Source organism: Abramis brama (assembly GCF_963993115.1).
Source record: "Abramis brama genome assembly, chromosome: 9".
Lineage (NCBI taxonomy): Eukaryota > Metazoa > Chordata > Actinopteri > Cypriniformes > Leuciscidae > Abramis > Abramis brama.
The window spans coordinates 31,105,880-31,128,866 of NC_139971.1; positions in this window are offsets into that span (position 1 = coordinate 31,105,880).

A 22,987-nucleotide genomic window follows, 5' to 3' on the forward strand; every position below is an offset into this window, starting at 1 on the left:
ACAGCAGCCTAATCATCTTTGTTTTTATTGTTCTGGCAACAAGTTTGTTTTTGGACATTTGTTTTCTTTTTAAATTGATGTTGGTCATTTGTTCGACTGTTTAAAACACAATAGATATCATCAATGCACTTTTTTTGGATAAAACTGCGGTGTATTTTGGCCATGATCAATGCATATCACTTTAATTCAGCGTAAGCGGCGCAGCAAAAATAGACTCTGCGCCGAAACTATCGCGGCACTGCTGCTTCTGCTCTGCTCCTGCTACGCGCTGCCGCGACGCCTCTGCGTGCGGTGTGAATGCTCTAATCTGTTAACATGGGTGCCGAAAAAAATACGCGCCGCACGCTCTGCAGTGTGAAACCGGCGAGTGCAGTTCCTAAAATCACATTACTGGCTTTGCAAACACTGTGGCACTTTATTTTTTTATTTGTTTACATGCCTGCTGGGTATTTTAAGTTGAGGTGCTATTTGTTTATATATTAGACTTTTTTTATATTTACTGTTGCACTAAGTTATTTATTACTTGATTGTTCAAGCTACCTCACAGAAGTGCTCTGTTTGTTAACAGAGTTGTTGAATGTTAAAATAAGGTGAATTAAATAAAAAATAAGGATAATAAATAAGTTTTTTGCTCTTCTTTATTCTTTTTTTTATGTATTATAGAAGTATCGGATCGGGACTCGGTATCGGTAGATACTCAAAATCAAATGACTCGGACTCGGACTCGAGGGCAAAAAAACCTGATCGGGACATCCCTAATTCATATCATCATCATGATCATCATCAGTCACAATTATCATCATCATCGGTTGCTATTATCATAATCATCATCATCATCACCGGTTGATGTCACCATTCAGTTACCATTTTCATTTTATCATCATCATCGTATCTACGTATCTACTTCAACAACCAACATCGTCATCACTAGCATTATGACCATCATTACCGTCAATCAACATCATAATCATGACGATCATCACCAGCACCATCATCACTACTATTGACATCGCTTATTGTCATCACTAATATTGTCTCATCATCGCCACTCAACATCATCAACACGTCACCATCATCATCGTCAGTCATCATCATCTTCGTCACCATCATCATCTCCACAATCATCACCACCATCAGCAGCAGAAGCATTATATTATAATCTTACATTAGAGGCATTTTTTGAGGTCTCCAATGAATCAGGACAGACAGCAGTGTTGTAGTATTGCACCTTCTTCTGGTCTCAGTCTTGATTCAGACTCAATCTCAGATCTTGGCCTGGACTTGGACTTGAATTAGCTGGTTTCGACTACAACACGGGCAGACAGTTTAGTCTGTTTTTTTCTCTCTCTCTCGTCCTGCCCTTTTCTTTAGATACCTGTTATGTTTTCCTTGTTAACCTTTTATAATTTTCAGTTGTGGACAGATATTTGGCTGTATTTTGTTAATGTTGAGATACTGAGTCATAATACATTCTAAAGATCAGAGGCTACATGGCTTTCACTTCTTCATAAAGACCTCTCGTGAATGAAAACCCACGCCAGTCCGTAACATCACCTAGCAACTGTTAGCCTGCCAGTTTGAGCAATTAACTTGTGATTGAAGGAAGCTTCAAAAGGCACAGAATGTCTTTATCAAAGACTGCTGGATTCTGTGGAGCTGCACTGCTGATTAAACAGAAATGTCATGGAAGGTACCCAGAGTTTAGCTTTATGTTGAAGATTTACACTAGACTCTTAATGTTTAACCAGCATTTGCACATTAAACCCTGTAAAAATGTATATATCAAATAGTCCGTTTTTTTTTTTTATCTGTATGTTGAAACTTAATAAATATACACAAAAATATAAAACAATTTTTTAAATCAGTCTAAATATAAATAACATTATTATGAATAATAATGAATTTATATAAATAAAATTTGAAGAAGACTGTTAAAGTGAAAATATAAAGGATTTTGATAGGACAGGGTACATTCATAAAAACATATATCTAAATATATCATAGTAAAATTATATTTTCATTTAATTATTAAATAATTTGCTAGTACATCACAACACAGAGGTGGACATTTGGAAATTATAGTAAAAGTGTACCATAATTTGAATACATTTTGATATTATTTAGCATATAGCCTGTCACATGTACAATCAGATTTAAAAATAAATACAAAAATAAAAAATAAAAACTTGAGCATAATAGAAGCACTGCCTGCACTAATTGACTGACCACAGTTTTCCCACTTCTATTATGTGTGTAATGTGAAACACAGACCATGCCTAATTTTAATTACGTCAAAGCTAACAAGTGACTTTAATGAAAAAACAGTGGCACTAACAGTGGACACCTTGATGTGTTTTTATTTAAGGCCATTATGTTTGTAATAATGGCCAATCAATTAAATGCTGTGAAATTATCTGAAAGCAGTAACTGTATTATGTGAGCTCTATGTAGGAGGTGCTTTCTAACAGTTCTGCTGTTAACAGTCACTTCACAAGGGTAATGAGAAGACTAACTGGAATTTTTTTTACTTTGTACTGCACCAAATCCTGTGGGGCGACACATGGACATGGGTATGGGTATGGCTTTTGTTGCTGTGGATATTTCATTTTGTTTTTGTGTGTGTATGTGCTTGATTTGTATCTTTCAGGAGCAGTATTCCCAAGATTGAGCTTGGGAGGCTTTTGAGCTGGGATCAAACAAGACCCTCAACTGATTCCCTCTACACCAGGGGACTCCAAACCTTCTCCTGGAGAGCTACCGTCCAGCAGAGTTCAGCTCCAATCCTAATCAAACACACTTGAAGCAGCTAATCAAGGTGTTCGGTTTACTTAAAAATTAGGGTTGGAACGGAAGACTGCAGGAAGGTAGCCCTCCAGGAGTAGGGTTGGGGACACTTGCTCTACACGTATGCCGCTGCCAGCTCAACAGATGTGTTATGGTGGAGCTTATGTGTCTAAAGACCGCCATTAGTGCAACCCATTTAGTGGCCCATGAGCTCCTGAAACTCTACTCGGTAGGAATTTAGAAACACTGGCTGCCTTACCCATTGAAATTACCCAGATAAATGCACCCATGGAGACCCCCTGCCGCACCGTCTGCCAGACACATTCCAAATGTGTCCGTCTTTCTCTTGCCTTACACTTCATGTTTCTATTTTGCCTTTATATTGCTTCCTCTTGCCTTGTTTTTTACTTTGTTTCCATACTTTGTATCTGAATGTCTTAAAATGACTACAGATTGTTATGCATCCTTATGTGCATACGATTTTGTCTAAATAATTTAAAAACAATGCACTAAAAGCAAAATGTAATTATTTTAAGAGCTATAATGTAATTTTACAGCATTATAATGTACAGTATGAAAATGGAAATTCATTTTGAGATTTGCTAAATATTTAACAGTGTAATTAAATTCTGAGTGTTTTTAAGATTAACCTTAAGCAAGCATTTGATGATGTCAAATGTAATCTAAATGTAAAAACAACAGAAATACACAATTAAATATCCAATAATGGCAATTATATATAATCTCTCGACTGATACTGATACATTTTTAAAAAAAAGATATTTGATATGGTACTGGTTATGCATCCCTATTAATTATAAAATGTTGTTTTGAATTTGAATCTTCATGTGCAAGAGAACCTATAGTTTTCGTAATATGTAGATCCTAAAAAGCAGAAGTTGTTGGAAGGTGTTTCTCACAGACTGAAAGAGAGTTGGATGGAAGGAGGAAGATGACAAGTTTAAACCCTTGCAAACTTACTAGTCAGACACCAGCTGAGCATAGACAGCTGCAATAAATTCATAACTTAAAGGCACAATATGTAACTTTTTTGCTTTAAAAATAGCAAAAATCACTATATCTATGTTATATATTTTTTTTAGTTGTGTACTTACATTATCCCGACTGTTTCCAACAACTTTCAAACCAGGAGAAATTTGTAATTTAATTCGAGAAACGTCCCGTTTCTTTATTTCCGTTTTGTCGCCGTCAATGGCGTCATATCTGCGTTGTCCCTGGTTTCCGCTCGTGCTGCCATGGCAACCAGAGCTATGAACCAGAGCCGTCTGATAGTAACCAAAGCGACTGACGCGGACAACTTTGTAGTTCGCAATGTCTATTTGCACGCTGTTGTTGTTTCATTCAAACATTATGGACCATGGCAAGCAGACTTTGGATAAAAAAGAGAACTAAAACGAGAACCAATAAGCGCGGTGTTTTCAAGATGCCTAGAGCTCCCATAGACAGTATATAAACGAGAGCTCCACGTCCGAGACTTCGACCGCTTCTACATGTACTTTATTAAACAGGTGAGCACATTTACATAAAACTAATCAATGTTATATAGTTCAACAATGATAAAATGTCAGAATATGATCTGTATGTTATTCTAATGTTGATCTAGCTTACTGCTAGTCTCATACAGACAAACTAACACATACATTTAAACACATTCAAATGCAGTTTAGTGTGCTAGTGTAATGTTAGACCAAGTGAAACAGCGCTGCATTACCTCACAAGTTTAATTTGTCTAATAAACTGACCTGTGAGTAGTAATTCTGCGTGTAGTTTGGTAGAATGAAATGTCCATATTCCTTTTATATCCGCGGGACTCACGTCACGTGTGGAGCTGATAGCTGTCTCTTAGCAATCCCGAACTGCTTCATATCACAGTCATGATAAAAACATCAATGTATTCAGTCATCCATAAACATTATTAGATCGGTCGGCTTGACGTTGACGACAAGATCCATAATTCTTAGCAAATGTTGCGTCGTCAAACTACACCTTTGTTATTGTAAATAGGTTAGCGACCCCTAGTGGCGAAAAATTCCATAGTGTCCGTTTAATGGCTGGATTGAAGATGTTATAGAAATCATTCTATAAGAGATACACGTCTATACTTGTTTAGACGTAGGAAGTGTGAGTTCTTCAAAAACCAAGTGAGATATATTAAATGCATTTAATGTATAGAGTAAATTCAAGAAGCGGATGAAATGATACATCTTCTTAAGAAAGATTCAATGACCCACTCAAATATGACCAAGGAATTTTCCAACAGCTGGCAGGAAATGCACTTACACACACCTTCATCACCCACAATGCTCCACTAGATTCAACCTTTCCTCTGGTTGAATTGGATGCACAATTAAATGTTGCAAATATCAGAATAGATGAAAATTGAATGGAAAGGCCACAATGTGCTTGCTTACAACTGTGCATGAAACAGCTCTCACTCTTACATGGCAGAGCTTGATGATTGCCAACCAATTCGATGTTTAGCCTCAAACTGAGACTAGTCTTTAAACTGTAGGGAATGCAATATTCTCACTAAATTGCTGCAAAAAATATAGAAAGAAACCCTCAGCTAAAGGTAAAAAACACTATTACTGAGTGGTAAAGGGTCATTCCTTTCAACCAAGCAACACAATACTAGTAAGAAACTTGTCCAAGAGAAGTGGCTGAAGAAAGTTATGCACTTATATTAAGAGAATTAAGTTACCACACTATGTTGGGGAAGGAACAGTCCAAAAAAATACAAACACCAGTGTTCTTGTGTTTCACGACAGCCAGTCAACAGCTTTAGAATTTCCCAGAGGAGCAACTAACAGGCAAGCAGAGACATTGACATGAGGTGAATCTAAAAACCAGTTTTATTCGCTTGCATTTTAAACAGACTACCTGCTGGGCTCACCAAACCTCGGTTGTTTTACGCTCAGATGGAGAAATGATAAAAAAAAAGATGAAAGAACTATTTTTCTTCTGTGACTCCGACGGAGGCACTGATGCAGTGGCTGGTTAAGGAGCGGACAATGTTCTGATAATGAAACCTGTGAGGCTTAAAAACACATCTTCTTGTAATAGTTTAGACCTGTCGTGCTTAAGCAACTGTAGCAGAATTAAAGCGTGAACTAAAGCCACTGAAAACTTCTCATTAGCCTTTCAAAATTGAGGTTTGAAGCATTTTGCAAAAGCAGAAACTGAGAAATTAATGAGGGAAAAAAAGATGTCCCGAACATCAGATCCAGAAATGACACAAATTCAACAGTCTTACAACAGCTTTAAAGTCACTATGAAATCAAAATGTACAATTCATTTTTTCTGTGGAGCATTGCACTATTTATTATTAATGTTTTATCCGCGCATATCATTTTTTTTTTTTTATTCATGCGCCCTCGTAATCTTTAGTCAAAATAACTTCCCCTCCCACTTGCAGCAACATCTCTTCTGTTCTCTGATGATGTGTTTACTGGCGCGAGGGCAGGACAGCGTGTCACCTACATGAGATCAGAGCAATAGCAAACCACGATCCAATCAATTCCAGAAGTCCTGCCCTACATTTTTTCTAGTTCGAGAAAACATTCCACTCAGACATACATAACCATAGGGAAGATAATCCTATCACAACTTCCGTTTCATGATGACTTTAAAGATTATTAATTGATGTACAGTATGTTGAATTAACTCACCCTACAGGAAGTGACCCTGAAGTAAGGGCAATCCTGAAGGAGGCAGGATATGAACTTGCTCCAGCACAGAATGTTGATATTGGAAAGTAATCACTCGGCTTGCTGAGACTGGATCCAACAAATATGTTTCCATATAGACATGACATAAGCAATATCTGCCAGGCTGTTTGCTGAGCTCGTTGAGGCTGATCCCAGCTGGATTTTTAAACAGATAGATAATATATTCCTTTGGAAATTGATGTGAGGAATGTGGCTATACAGAGTTTTGGCAGTGCTCCCAGTAAGGGACGGCGGAGAGAGATTGATAGGATGGAAGTGGTGAATGTATTCATATGGTGTTCCTAATGGCCCTGTGATTAAACACACTCTCAGATGTTTCTGGCAAGCAATGGGAGAAAATGGAGAACTCCTTTTTCCTGTCGCACATGCACACACACACACCCAAACCAAATTGTCACTTTAGTGTTTGTCAGTGCTCCTTCAGCTTTCCTCACTGGATTTTTTTGTTTGTTTGTTTGTTTGTTGTATTTAGCTAAATGCTTTAAATTCCTCATCATTATTAGTAGTAGTCAATTTTACTCTTGACTAAAATAAAATCTAATTTTAGTCAAGGAACGCGATTTATCATGACAGAATATGCTAATCAATGACTAGAAGATAGTTAACTCCACATCAGCTGTATAAATTCTTCAACAAACCATTCAGAAACATCCTGTTGCTTTCTACATGTTGTCACTTCTTCTTGAGTCTCTCCATCATTGTCTGACTCCGGTTTGAATATAAAAGGCTAAAAGTTTTGAAATTTTCAGTGCATGTCTGTGTGAGGTAAAAGGACATGAGCTGTTGCAGCTCTGCCCTCTGTGAGGGAAGCAGCAGCTCATTTGTATTTAAAGGGACAGACACAAAAACGGTGCGTCATTGCTAACCCTCAAAAAGGGAAAATTTGAACATGCTATGTAAAAATATCTGTGGGGTATTTTGAGCTAAAACTTCACATACACACTCTGTGGACATCAAAGACTTATTTTACATCTTGTGAAAAGAGCATTATACCACCCCTTTAAACAATAAATAAATAATACATCTACATAGTACAGCACAGTAATATACACTCACCTAAAGGATTATTATTATACAATTTCTCATTAATGCAATTATCTAATCAACCAATCACATGGCAGTTGCTTCAATGCATTTAGGGGTGTGGTCCTGGTCAAGACAATCTCCTGAACTCCAAACTGAATGTCAGAATGGGAAAGAAAGGTGATTTAAGCAATTTTGAGCGTGGCATGGTTGTTGGTGCCAGACGGGCCGGTCTGAGTATTTCACAATCTGCTCAGTTACTGTGATTTTCACGCACAGCCATTTCTAGGGTTTACAAAGAATGGTGTGAAAAGGGAAAAACATCCAGTATGCGGCAGTCCTGTGGGCGAAAATGCCTTGTTGATGCTAGAGGTCAGAGGAGTATGGGCCAACTGATTCAAGCTGATAGAAGAGCAACTTTGACTGAAATAACCACTCGTTACAACCGAGGTATGCAGCAAAGCATTTGTGAAGCCACAACACGCACAACCTTGAGGCGGATGGGCTACAACAGCAGAAGACCCCACCGGGTACCACTCATCTCCACTACAAATAGGAAAAAGAGGCTACAATTTGCACAAGCTCACCAAAATTGGACAGTTGAAGACTGGAAAAATGTTGCCTGGTCTGATGAGTCTCGATTTCTGTTGAGACATTCAGATGGTAGAGTCAGAATTTGGCGTAAACAGAATGTTGTTACCTTGTTACCACTGTGCAGGCTGGTGGTGGTGGTGTAATGGTGTGGGGGATGTTTTCTTGGCACACTTTAGGCCCCTTAGTGCCAATTGGGCATCGTTTAAATGCCACGGCCTACCTGAGCATTGTTTCTGACCATGTCCATCCCTTTATGACCACCATGTACCCATCCTCTGATGGCTACTTCCAGCAGGATAATGCACCATGTCACAAAGCTCGAATCATTTCAAATTGGTTTCTTGAACATGACAATGAGTTCACTGTACTAAAATGGCCCCCACAGTCACCAGATCTCAACCCAATAGAGCATCTTTGGGATGTGGTGGAACGGGAGCTTCGTGCCCTGGATGTGCATCCCACAAATCTCCATCAACTGCAAGATGCTATCCTATCAATATGGGCCAACATTTCTAAAGAATGCTTTCAGCACCTTGTTGAATCAATGCCACGTAGAATTAAGGCAGTTCTGAAGGCGAAAGGGGGTCAAACACAGTATTAGTATGGTGTTCCTAATAATCCTTTAGGTGAGTGTAGTTGCCACGGGTGGTTGCAGGAAGGCAGAAGAAGATGAAGAATAAAGTTCCAATACAAAGTTTAATGATAATGATGATGATGATGATTATTATTATTAATATTATTATTATTATACAACATAATAATCAGACAGGAAGGGCAACACACACTAAATGCAACGTAGACCAAACAGAGGATGAATGTGAGGGATCAACTTATATGGCAAACACAGAACACAGCTGAAACCAATTAACACAAATGAGGAACTGAACAAAGGAGCACATGATGAGAATGAAAACAAACTAAAAGTCCAACAGATGTCTGTTTTAAAGCAGAGGTGAGTAGTTTCACTAATTTATTTGCTTAATAAAAGTCTACTTTAAAATATTGTTTATAGTGCATTATTATTTATCGTGTTTAATGCTAGGTTTATCGCGGCAAAACAGACTCAGCACAGCCCTAATAATGGTGTGTGCACACCTAAAGCGAATTTAATTATTTGCGCGAGTAGATGCTGCAAAAGCGATATTCGCAGGGGTGCACATAACTTTTTGGGTCTGGTTCTCAAGGGAGCACCTGGAGATGCTGCTTAATACTCACACTTCATGCGACACACTTATCCTACAAGCTGTTGTCATCACTTTCCTCCTGACTGCTCTCCTTACTATCTTCTTTTCTCTCGAACATGGAAGATGATGATGATGCTTTTATTAACATTAATGACACAGACAACAGCATGAATATTAGGCTGCTGTCACTTTAAGGACTGACGACACACTTCTGGTTTCTTTCTCAAGATGAACTTGTCCACTTATGACATAACCGAGAGAATAATTGTCCTGAAAGGGTATTTTGACATATTTTTTGTGTATGTGTCCGATCAAGGACAAGTAAGCACAAAAGAGGAATCAATTCGGTGTTCGAGCACTGTCTGAAATGCGCCTCTCTCTCTGCGTGCGTGCGCTTCGGGTGTGTGAGGCTGTGCGCACAAATGCGCGCAAGTCCAGATTTTCACCTCTTCTTCATTTAAATGTGTTAATTGGCAAGGCAAGACAAAACACGTGCAAATGATAAACTTTAACTCTATGATGGTTAAACTTAGCAGTTAATCCGCGAATCACGTGTGCCGAACGGTTTGAAAACCCCTAAGGTTACTGAGGTCATTCTCACTAAAATCAGTTACTGAGACGCAAGGTGGCACCAGTTGCATTGCATTAGAGTGGGTCCGAGGAGTGATACGAGATGCTGGTTGCATATTGGAAGGAAAAACTGCCAGGTCTAGAGACGCATTTTTTAAATGGTGAACCTCTTTTAGCACCTCGTTTTTAGAACGCAGTGCCATGGCAAATGCCAGTCTAGCGCATATTTACATTATAAAACAGTGGAATGTAAAAATGCATTCTTTGTGAACTGCATTGGAGAGAACTGGCACACTGGTTTCTTACTCGGAGTCTGCGGGAAAGCTCCAAATCTGAGAAAAATCCAAAAACTGAGATCCTGCTATTGCACTTTGACAAAATAAGATCTGGTTAAGATTAGAATGGCAGCCATAAATAAACCAAGTATTACAATCCCTTTAATGGAATAACAGTTTTAGGGGACTGTAGCTACTAGCTACAGGCCGTTTATTTTGGCATGTAATGCGTTACATGTGATTCAACAGATCCTCAACCCCTACAAACTCAGAGACAACAGAGGAACCAGCAGCCAAAAATGTGGCCGCTAACATGTTATCCTCTGCAAATGTGAGCTCCAGGAGTCCACTCTTCTCTCATCTCGTCTCATCTGTAATCCAAGCCTTCCAACCAGCCTTTCCAGTGATAGCTCCCCCAATGCAGGTGTGCAGCTTTTCCCCTCCACAGGGATCCTTAGCTTTAGGCTGTTATAGGCACAATCAACTTCCACATAAAGGAGAGCAAAGAGAGGCTGTCCCACAGATGTCCCACAGACCAGACGTTGGACAAGACCTAACCCAGACAAGCTCTTGAGGGAAGAGGCTGAGTGGAGGACAAGAGTAGCTGATCCTCCTTAACTAATCCAGAGGGAATAAACTGCTGCAACAAGTGCCAACCCAAGAAGGAATAAATACCTTAGTTTACAGCAGTGGTCTCAAACTCAATTCCTGGAAGACAACAGATTTGCACAGTTTAGCTCCAACCAGGTCCAACTCACACCTGCTTGGAAGCTTCTAGTAATCCCAAATACCTTGATTAGCTGGATCAGGTGTGTTGGATTAGGATTGGAGCAAAACTTTGCAGAGCTGTGGTCCTTCGGGAGTTGAGTTTGAGACCACTGGTTTACAGTTTTCTCCCTATCCCCTCTCCCACATCTTATGAAGAATAAAGAAAATTAAGTTTTGAGTTGAATCCTCCAAATCCTGTGTTTAAAGGTTACCAAATGTAATGCATGCACTGCTAAAATGTCTTGGTTAATGAATGTATACACAATTAAATACTGATAAATATCACCTCAAAGTAAGATTTGTTTTACAATCAGGAATATTTTAAAATACATGTGCCAATGGAAGGCAGCAACAGAATCTTCACACTCTTGTTTTCAACCCAGTGAGATATATGATCTAGGTCTGTCTCAATATGTTTTCCTGTCTTCAAATACAAAAACTACAAAACAAAGTTTCAGTTTATAACTTGTAACTTTCAGCACTCTGGACAGTGTCAGCCTTTTTCAGAACTCTGGACAGCAGCTTTTAGTGAGAAGTGAGATATATTTTTGGCTGACCTTGGATATTCTCCTGTGAATTGCCATAGCATTTTCTTCTCTTCTAAATCCCCCATGCAGTTTTAGCTCCCCTCAACGAGCGAAGATTTCTCCCAGAGTGCATGAGTGCATCTCCAGAGTGCTGGAGAAAACGCTGTCTGCTTACCCTTTAATCAACAAAAGGGAACAGATGAGCTCCTACAGAGTTGCAGTATTTACTCTGGGATATTTTTAATGACCCAAATTACATTGTGTTAGCCCAAACAACATGGAATTGATTATAAATACATATCATCATCTTTTTCTCTCATTATATTCTAATTTGCTCTGTAGCAGACAGACTGATAAATAATTATTTACAAGGAGCACAGCAGTTGGCATCTTTAAGCCTGACTATTTTAAATGCATAATCAAAAGATTTTAATTCTTTCTCTTGGCATAAATACATCAATGAGTCCACTTTGACCATTTGTTTTAAAGAAAAGGAGCGATAATATGGGAAATAGCCAAATGACTTGCATGGCAGAATGGCAAGGGTTCCAAGCTTTAAGTTCATGCTGTATGCAGGCATTCCAAGACTGACGCAAACAATCTTGACAATGGAAATCAGTCAGATTAAGAATCCAGTCAGTCATGTTTTCAGGTTGATTTAGGGAGAATTTAAATGTTTTTTTTTTTTCTTTTTAAACTGTGTACACTAAAAATGACTTTTAGAAAGTTAGAATACACAGCTGTTTTTGTCAGTGCAGAAAAATGCAGTTACAGCATACCAGCAGGGGCTAAAAGATCCCACCCCTTCCCAGCATGCACTGGGGGATGAATACTGAATATGGCTGCAATGTTTGACAGCTTGACAGATTTACTTATATTGTTGTTGTTGTTATTCTGGTCACAGACAGTATTTTTTGTCTTTTCCCCCTCTTTTTAAAATGATCAGTTAGTTGTTTGTTATTGTGTGACCAAGTGTTGTGGTCTGTGTGTGGAAGTTTAGGGCAGTTTATGTTTGATTTGTATTTTCATGAATGTTTGTATGATGTTACAGTTGGATTAAGATGTCACAATATTTACTTAAAATATTGAAGAAGATGGCTTCAACTCATAAAGCCATGCAAACCAGGAATATTATCATTAACTAAAACGTTATAAAAAAAAAACTTTTCTGTCAATTTAAATTAAGCTAAAATAAAATATTAGTTGAAAATCTTAAACTAAATGAAAATTAGAAATGTTGCCTTGCACTCCAATAAGTCTAAGTTCAAGCACTAAAATTATTAACTGGAATTAAATAAAAACTAAAACTGAAATAAAAATAAATAAAACAATATAGCAATATAAAGAAAAAAACTTAAAATGACAAAAACACAAAAGCACTAAAATAACACTAAAATAAATAATTTAATAAATAAAAACAAAAGCTAAAACAAAACTAAAACAGCACTGATGTGAATTGTATTTATTTATTTTCTGTTTATATTATGTCTAGGTGTTGATGGCCATATTACATGAATTGAATAAGCATTTAGGTTTACTACTGAATGGGTATGTGGTAGTACTTGGATATTCTGAATTAATCTGAGGTGGTTGGTGGTCTGAAGGGTTTAAGAACCACTGATACAAAGTAATGGTATTATCATCAATTTGTTTAAATAGCTTTATAATGTGTGGAGGCATTAGACATACAGATGTGCAAGAAGCCCAGAGAATTTACTTGGTCTTTAGCAGACAATCCCCATGGAGCAATTTAGGCAAATGCCTGGGGCACAATAGTAATAGATTGCAGCTAATAGATTGTCCCTCTATGGATTTAAAACCGCAACATTTGCATCAGCAGCCCAGATCTTTAACTATTAGACTACCCGAACTACAGAGCTCTAAAACTAACACAAAAATGTGTTGTTTTGATGTGTGCATGCACATCAATTAAGCTGAATTCCATAAATGTCATATGTCTGAATGCATTTGCATGTTAAGGAACGGGATTGATAATGCAATGGTTTTTATACTCTTGTTAGCTCAGACCATGCACCAATATATCACATGAAGTTCCAAAGACACTTTATGATGATTATGGTTACAATGGAGCCCGAGAAGGCTAATTTTCCTTTGAGGACTCATTAGTGGGTGGGGAATGTTGGTGGCATAAGACAGCCTGCAGTCTGAATGGCTTATTAACTGTACTCTGACTCTTATGTGGAAAAGAGAGCCTATCCTCTACACACACCATCATTCCACTCCTCTACCCCACTAGCTCAGCAATGGAGCCTTCATTTGCTTTGTTGCCTACTAGAAAGAAGCTCTAAAAACACCAGGGGTGCAAAAAAGAGGTTGTTGAGCTCCATATGCAGCTGCACACAAGGCGGGTTTCCACAGTCAGTGTGCATTCTTAAAATAACCTAAAAATAACTAATAAGGTACAAATTTGTATTTGCGCAGTTTGGCAGACACTTTATCCAAAGCAACTTACAGTACAATGCATTCAAGGTTTGCATTTTGCTTCACTGGGACTAACCCTCCACCTTCCCCAGCTCCACCTGTATAGATCTGTTGTGGATAATTCATGTATACTATATTTTACAGCAGCAGCATACTTACTCACAGCAGTGTGTCATTTATTGGCAGTAGCAAGTCTCGTACTTGCTCCGAAGTAGCAGTAGCAATATCCAACAGCAGCAGCAGCATAGCAGATCTGTTCCGCCAAGACCAAACATATCAACATTGTCAAGTCAAGTCAAGTCCAGTCACCTTCATTTATATTGCGCTTTTTCCATACAGATTGTTTCAAAGCAGCTTTACAGTGATAACAGGAAAATAATGCAACAAAGTTTGTTTCGGCTGTACAGCATGGTTACATACAGTGATGGTTCATTTTTGTTGTAAAAAAAAGTTGTTAATTTAGTTTATTTATCTATGCAGCAGCTCTGGAGAAAACAGTAATGTCCTTGTCCAGCTCAGTTAAGTTCTCATATAATGGTGGCAATGCAGGCAGATCAGTAATATTGTTGCATGCAAAACACTCAGAGAGTTGTTGTGACAGAATTACCTTTCTAAAATGAGACACAGCTAATGTAAACTGTTCATGTACAGTGTGCATGTGCACCACGGAAAGGTAGAAGGGCCAAATGGCATTTTAAATTATGTAGAGTGATAAAACACACTGAAGGTTAGTAAGTCCTTTTTAGTTTTTGCTCCAGTAATACTCTAAGTCATGACATAATGTTTCAACAGTTATTGTAAAGTTTTTTTTCTTTCTTTTTGCAGTATATCATATTCCATTATTTTCATATTTTAGAATGTAATATTTAATATTGCAGTGTGTGTTTCAAAATTACATTTGTTTTTATGTGTTATATAATATATTATTATATAAAATAACCTTTCAGATTTGATATAATTTCTAATGTCTGGTGGACAGCAGCATTGATGTTGCACACCTCTGGGAAACACAATGTGCGTGTGTGTATTTATTTGACTTCTGAGTCAATGTTTTTGTGTGTGTTGCTGTATGCGTTTACGTCACACTTTTCTACAGGCATTTCCTGTTATCTGTTTAATGACAGAATGCAATGTAATTGCCCTCACTAGAGCAGAACTCAAAGAGGTTCATGGGGGCTCTCATCTCACTTGCTGAAGGGAACCATTGTGTTTATTTGTTCTGCGCATCATTATCCCAGGGCTTAATTGATCTTCTTATTGAACATGGCTTTGGGTTGCTTTATTTATCCAGTGCACCACACTCTTAAAGATAAGGGCACCTTATCATTCTTACTCATGGAGGTTCACGCTGAATCATTAGAGACATTGTAACACAGTGAAACCAGGTTAATTGCACTATTAAAGGAACATACTGTTCGAAGTACACTGTGTCCAAGTTATCTAGTGATTTTCTTTTTCAGTTGTACACCTTAGGTTGTAAGTGGTAAAGAAATAACCAACAAAAAGTTGCAAATGCTATCAGTGTATTGGGGCCATATTATGAAAAATAAATAAATACTTTTTTTTGGGATAAAGAAAAAGTTAATTACTGCTAAAGACCAATAATACAATTCTACTAACATACTCATGTATAATTAGGAAATAAAGTACATTTATGTTGAAATAATCTAATTAAAACTGAAATAAAAAGAAATCCAAATTAAAAAGAAATATTTAAGAAATAACAAAAACTAAAATGAAAACTGAAAACTGATTACATTTTATATAGATAATCCTATAATAACAGTGGAGCACAATTATGTTAATACTAAGGTAAAATACAATACAATCCACTACACCACTACTTTTTGCAGTGAATTATTGGCTTAAATTTGACTTTAAATGTAATAAATTAATTTACCATAGTAATAAAAATTAAATTAAAATGTTTAATCAGTGTTTGGTTTTAAGGACATACTTTTTTGTTTGATAAACAAATTTGGTCCTGTGTTGGGCCACCATTTAGTGGTGAATGTAACATATCAGTCTTGAAGCAAAATCAGGTTTAATGGTTTTAAAGTAATATATCCCATATACTTAAGTTGTAGTCATGGTGACTGATCTTTGACCTTTGTGGCAGCCATCTTGATTTGGCTCAAAGTTTTCAATAATTGTCACACTCTTTAACACTATTAAAAAGGTATTTAATGCTAGCCTGTAATCCGCCATAAAACTAAAAGAAAAAGAAGAACAGCCTTCATCATCCTTCAAAGAAGCTCTTTGTCTGTAAGTATTAATGGGTTTATAAGAGGTTTGAATTCATTTATATGTCAATATTTGTTTGATACTATTTGTATATATTCATGTGTCTGTGTTGCACTGCTGTCAATACTTTAGTTGGCTTGTTAACTTCAGTTTTGGTGAATCAGTTTGCTTCTGTTTAGATGTTGGTTTTGAAGTGGTGTTAACAAATCTACCCTTTAAGTTCAACACACTTGAAGGAATTTACCTCTCTCCTTACTTGAAGAGGATCTCTTTACCAAAGCCAGAATAAATGTGTTTTGTAAAAGTAGCAGGCGTTAGAACTGAAAAGGTCTATCTATTGTGACAAATGCAAATGTCAGAAAACCGATGGCATTGACACATGACCATGTGACATTTAGAATTCAGTGATACTTATTTGGTGTTCAGAAGCTTGAAACACTTGCATCACTCTCAGTTATCAGGAATGAATTGGAAAAATACTTATGCCAACACACTCTCATGACAACTTGTATAAGATGGTGAATTCATATTACTGTCATATACCATTTATACCATATAGAAAGATATGGAGAAGTTTACTTCATTATAGTGTTCCTGGCTGTGAAAATAATCACATTAATGACTGTTTTTGTTGCTCTGGGAAAATGTTGAACAATGATATGATACTTTTTAAGTATATTCAGTTTTTTGGTCATCACAGGGAGAGCTTTTTGGACACACTGAGGTTGAATTTTGAAACGCAAATAAGAAACATATGCACGGTTTCTCAGTAAAGTAGGGTTACAGTACATAACCAGCAAGAAATGTTGCACTTCATGTTAAGTGTGATTATTTTCATTAGAACCCCGCCTTTGAAACGAGAGACAAGTGTTGAATGTTGCCAATGAAACATGGTAAAATACAGTAATCATGACTGAAGCAAATGCATACCTGCTTTCAGAAGTACAGGTTTTGAATGAATGCTTCTTAAGCTTATTATGTGCCTTAATTACCTGAAGGACTGCAATTTTGCTGTTTGCAGATCTAAAATGTTAGTCTTGCATCTGAAAGGAAATAAATGCAGAATGACTGTCAGTCATGGTACTTAGGTTTTTGCCACTTACGTTTGTAATAAACATGTAGCTTAGATTCAGAGATTGTTGATTCGGAGAAGATCTATTTTAATGACAATTGCCTTTTCTCATGAACGTGTCAAGGAATTGATGCCTGAGATTTTCAGTCTGCATATTCTTTAGTCTTTGGCTTCTTTCTTGTTTTTGTTTTTTTTCAGTAACATTTATGAATAAAACCACTGGTATAAGTCATCATGAGTGGGTTTGTTCTGATTAGAGCAGCACACACACACACACACACACACACACACACACACACACACACACACACACACACACACACACACACACACACACACACACACACACACACACACACACACACACACACACACACACACACACACACACACACACACACACACACACACACACACATTCACACACATGATTAGATCATCATTATTGCGGCCTGGTGATGCAACCACCCACAGTGCCCAGACAAGGCTGCCAGTTTCCTCTATGAGTCTATCTGCCTACACACTGTCTAGCACCCTAAGTACACTTTCTGTCTGACAGAGCCCAGTTCTCATCACATGAGCTTGGTGGAGCACTCTGTGAACTGATCACACATTTGCAGCTTGGTCTGTGTTTTTAAATTACATTATCATGCTGTCACACAACAGGTAACCATGCTTCTAGGTTCTTTTAGTTCATTCAAGCCGCGTTTAGTTATGACTTTGAGCAGCACTGAGATTCTGTCATTTATTTACGGATTATTATATTTTGTAGAAATGTGATGATACCTACTGTATAGTTAGAAAAGTATTATACTTTTGGAACAAAGCAGTGTTTTAAGTTTACTTAGTAAATTATTTATATACATACACTAAAAAATTTACAGTAAAATTTACAGCAACTTACTGGCAATTTTGGTTACCAGTAAGTCTGTAAAAAAATTTTTTAAAAAATATTACCATAAATCATAAACTAATTCAACTGTAAAAATACAGCACACCTGTAAAAGCGGCAAAACATGAGCAGCTGTGAATTTACAGTTCTTTACTGTAATCTTTACAGTATAAATTAAAACCTGTGTAAACTAATTTCATTTGAGGAAACCGATAATCTTAAATTGGTCAATTGCCATTTCATATTTATATTGTGATCTTATTTCATTTGAGTCCACTAAAAAAAAGAATGTTTCTAAAAAATTTAATTAATTATGAGTTAACGAAAAATCAATTTAACTTACTCCTCTTGCAGATAATTGTTAGTTAACAACAGCACACATGCATGAGACGAAAAACTTAAAGGCACACTGTGAAACTTTTCAACCTTCATAATATATTTCCAAGACCCTTGTGATGGTACATCGACTTACAATAGGTTGAACAATGCAAGTATTCCATAGCGACTCTAGGGTTCGCTGTTTGACAAAAACACAATTCCTTCACAGTGTGCCTTTAAAAAAGATCATCAATGTATCAGCAACACAGTCACTGCCGTTAAATAAAGCAACATGCAGCATAACATAAGTGTTTCTCTGCTCATCCTGAACTGAAGCAGGCTCTACTCTTCAGCACAATGGTGACCCACAAATCTCAACACAAACCCTTTAAATCCCAACAGAACATTAAACACTAACAGATCTCCACTATATAATTATTTTCAAAAACACATAAAATAACACTTCATGTCAACATTTACTCTCATGAGCAGTCATTCACATAAATATATATTCACATTTCACATTTATGTTCACATAAATACATTCACACAAAATAACTTATTTTGTTTAGTAAATTTGACTTAGATTTTACAGTAAACTTCTAGCCACAGCCTTGAAATCAACTTAAGATAAAAGAAGACATTAAATCTCTGAAGATCTGAGCCGAGGAGGATTAAACAACTCCACAAACAGCTTCACTTATTACTAACCAGATTGACTTTATTTCTGTCATAATCAGAATTTCTTTTGAGAATCAACAGAGGTTTAGATGTTGATGATTTGTTTATTGTGTAGTCACCATGATGGTGATAAGTGTTGGCTTTAGTTGGGCTCTTGCCCTTGACATTTGAACAATAATTTTTCTCTGCTTTACCTGCAGAGGCGGACAAAGTACACAGCTACATTACTTGAGTAAAAGTACAGATACCCCTTGCTAAATTTTACTCAAGTACAAGTAAAAGTACTACAGTCAGATGTCTACTTAAGTAAAAGTACTAAAGTACTTGTTTTTAAAAGTACTTGAGTATCAAGAGTATAAGAGTAGGCTACATTTTCTAAATATTGCATTACTACTGCCACAGTGCTTACATTGGTAAACACAGCAAACACTTGAAGCGAAAACTATCATTAACTTGTTCAGAAAATTTAAATAGTCTGGCGAGGTGGGGCCACGGGTTGGCACATTCCCGGGATGCAATATTTTTTTCCCCAGGATGGTAGGGGAAGACTCATGAATATTCATTAGGGAAGTCATCCCTGATTGGTCTGATGACCTACCCCTAACCCCACCCCTAAACCTACCCGTCATTGGGGGTCTTATGACCTCCCTAACCCCGCCCCTAAACCTACCCGTCACTGGGGTTAAGACCAATCAGGGATGACTTCCCTAATGAATATTCATGAGTCTTCCCCTACCATCCTGGGAAAAAAAATATCGCTCCTGGGATGGACTTGCTGCGTCTTCATCCATTGTTTCATCCATGGTTTCGTCTCTTTATCTAAATCTGACCATGGAGTTGACTTTGGCGGAAAGCTGAAGGTGATTGCTGATAGGCTGTCCCAATCTGTCCTTTTTTTTTTTTTTTTTTTTTGAAGTAACGAGTACTCACAGTTATGGATAGAAATGTAGTGGAGTAAAGAGTACAATATTTGCCTCTCAAATGTACTTGAGTAAAGTCATGAGTACTCCCCAAAAATGATACTCGGGTAAAGTACAGATCCCTCAAAATTGTACTTAAGTACTGTACTCAAGTAAATGTACTCAGTTACTGTCCGGCTCTGTTTACCTGTGTGTTTATAAGGCACAATAGTTCAAGCAGAAAAGCCTTTTAAAAGAAAAAGTAATCTGGTGACTATGGCTGTGTATTGATTATGTCATCAATAGAGCTTGTAAAACAGTAGCAGCTCATTTCATCCAGATTAGAATTTCTTCTCAATCTCAAGTAATCATACTGTATGGGTCTTTCCATATGACTGATTATTAAAGTCCTGTGATTTCACATTAGGAAATCCAACAGCATTTTTATAATTTGAACAATTTTAAAACATTGTGCATATAAAGTTTTAAAACACCTTGTTATTTTGTCACACACAGACATCAACAATCAGCATATGAATCTCAACAATGGTGACACTCAAATGAAAAGCTTCATGTCGCAATGCATGCTGGGTACCACCATAGTACATTACTCCCAGCATGCATTGCAGCATGCATAAATTATGCAGCTGAATTGTCTTATTTCTTTTATTCTTACCATGTGCTTTTATTTTTGTTGTTGTTTTTTGACGTGACTCTTTGATTTGTGATGTTCAGAGTTGATCTGTTTATCTATATTTTGTTTGTGACCATTGTTGAGGTTCATATGCTGATTCTTAATATATGTGTGTGTTCTAGTAATTTAAAAGGTTTTGTGAATCGTATGTAAAATTATCTGATAATATCACAACTGAACATCATGCTGTAGATTCACACAACTATTACAATCAATAAGGTGAAATCTATAATCTCACCTTCATAATGTTTGTGTAGTTGTTTAATCCTCCTCTGCTGAAATCTTGAGAGATTTAATCTCTTATTTTATCTTCAGTTGATTTCATCTAAGGCTGTGTCTGAAGTCAGTTGTTTACAGTAAAATCTCACAGTAAAATTTACTAAACAAAAAAAGTAAAATTATGTGAATTACTTTATGTGATTTTATGTGTTTTTGCACATAATGATATAGTGGAGATCTGTTAGTGTTTAATGATCTGTTGGGATTTAAAGTGTTTCTGTTGAGTTTTGTGGGTCACCATTGTGCTGAAGAGTAGAGCCTGCTTCAGTTCAGGATGAGCGGAGAAACATTGATGTTATGCTGCATGTTGCTTTATTTAAAGGCAAGTGACTGTGTAGTTGCTGATGCACTCAAGTTCTTCAACTCATTCATGTGTGCTGTTGTTATCTAGTAGGATTTAGTTTAATTTATGTTAACTCATAAAGTCTTTTTCTTAGTGGACTCAAATGAAATAAGTTATCTCAGGTTTTAATTCAGTGATAACAGTAACATACTGTAAATATTACATTAAAGAACTGGACATTCACAGCTGCTCTTGTTTTGCTGCTTTTACAGGTGTGCTGTATAATTTTACAGTATAATTGTAGTTTATGATTTACAGTACTCTTGTAAATTTACAGGCTTACTGGCAACCAAAATTGCCAGTAAGTTGCCGTAAATTTGACAGCAATTTGTTATAAAGTCATAAAATATTTTGGGTGTGTATTGTTTAATGCACATAAACACAGCAAAAAAAAGTCCCTTTTTCAGGGTACTGTATTTTAAAGATAATTTGTAAAATACCAATATGTTTTACAGACTTTTTGGAAAGTGTTTAAACAAGGCTTTTTATGCTTGTTCAATGAACCATAGACAATTATTGCACATGCACCTGTGGAACAATAACAGTTTACAGGCGGTAGACAATTAAAGTCCCAGTTGTTGAATTGGTTTGTTTATATAAATATTTACTGTCTTTTCTTTTCTTTTTTTCTTTTGCTGAGTTTAAAATTGCAACCCCTCTAAAGCCACTAACGACAAATATGGCATATAAAAGTAAAAAAAAAAAAAATATATATATAAAATGTATCTTTACTGCTTAAATACACATTTGTCAAACCAATATGATATTATTGATATTTGATATTTGACCAAACTTCTTGAATCAGTTATTAGAATGGATTTGTTTTGATTTTAGCAAGCAACAAAAAACACGTTTTTTTTAATTAGCATTTTTTTCCCCATTGACAGCCAACATGTGGCACAATGAGGTCCAGTTCTTCTATGGTGGTCTTATAAAAACAAGAGCATCATTAAATTATATGACAATATATTAGCCACAGTGGGTGCAAATATTTACTGCCCTTAAAATGTTTGCAAAGACCCTGGATCTCTGTACAGTATCAGCATTTTTATTTTCTGTGTAAATATATTAAAGTAATGTGCAATTCAATAATTGAAGACCAGAAATTTTTTTTTTTTTTTTTTTGATTAGGCCTACATAATAATGGCAATTTATGCATGTCACAACAGACAGTTGCCATATTACTGAACTTGGCCCTGGCCTTTTTTTTCTTCAGATTATTGGGTCAGCACACCTTTTATAGCTACACTACTAAGTTAGAATTACAAATGTGTTAGTTTGTTTTGTCTCTTATCAAAGCAAAGTCATCACAAAATGATATAGATTCATGCTGATACTGTCCAAAACCCCAGTTTTCAAACTTTTGGGGGACATTGTATTTACGCAATACATTTGCAGCAGTTCAAATCTTTTGACACCCTCTTTAGATCAATCAAATATCAGTTAGAAATAGACCATCATAAGTGTCTATGAATGTCATTTGTGAAATTCTTAATTCAATGGACCGAATGGAAATCAAATGAAGGCCAAATGGCCAAAAATCTTTTAGAAGTGGGTGTGAGTGAGAATGAAATGACACTCTTGGTCTTTATAGCTCAGTTTAATGTGAAACAGCTCATTTCCGAGCTGTTCAAAGAACCAGGAAGTGT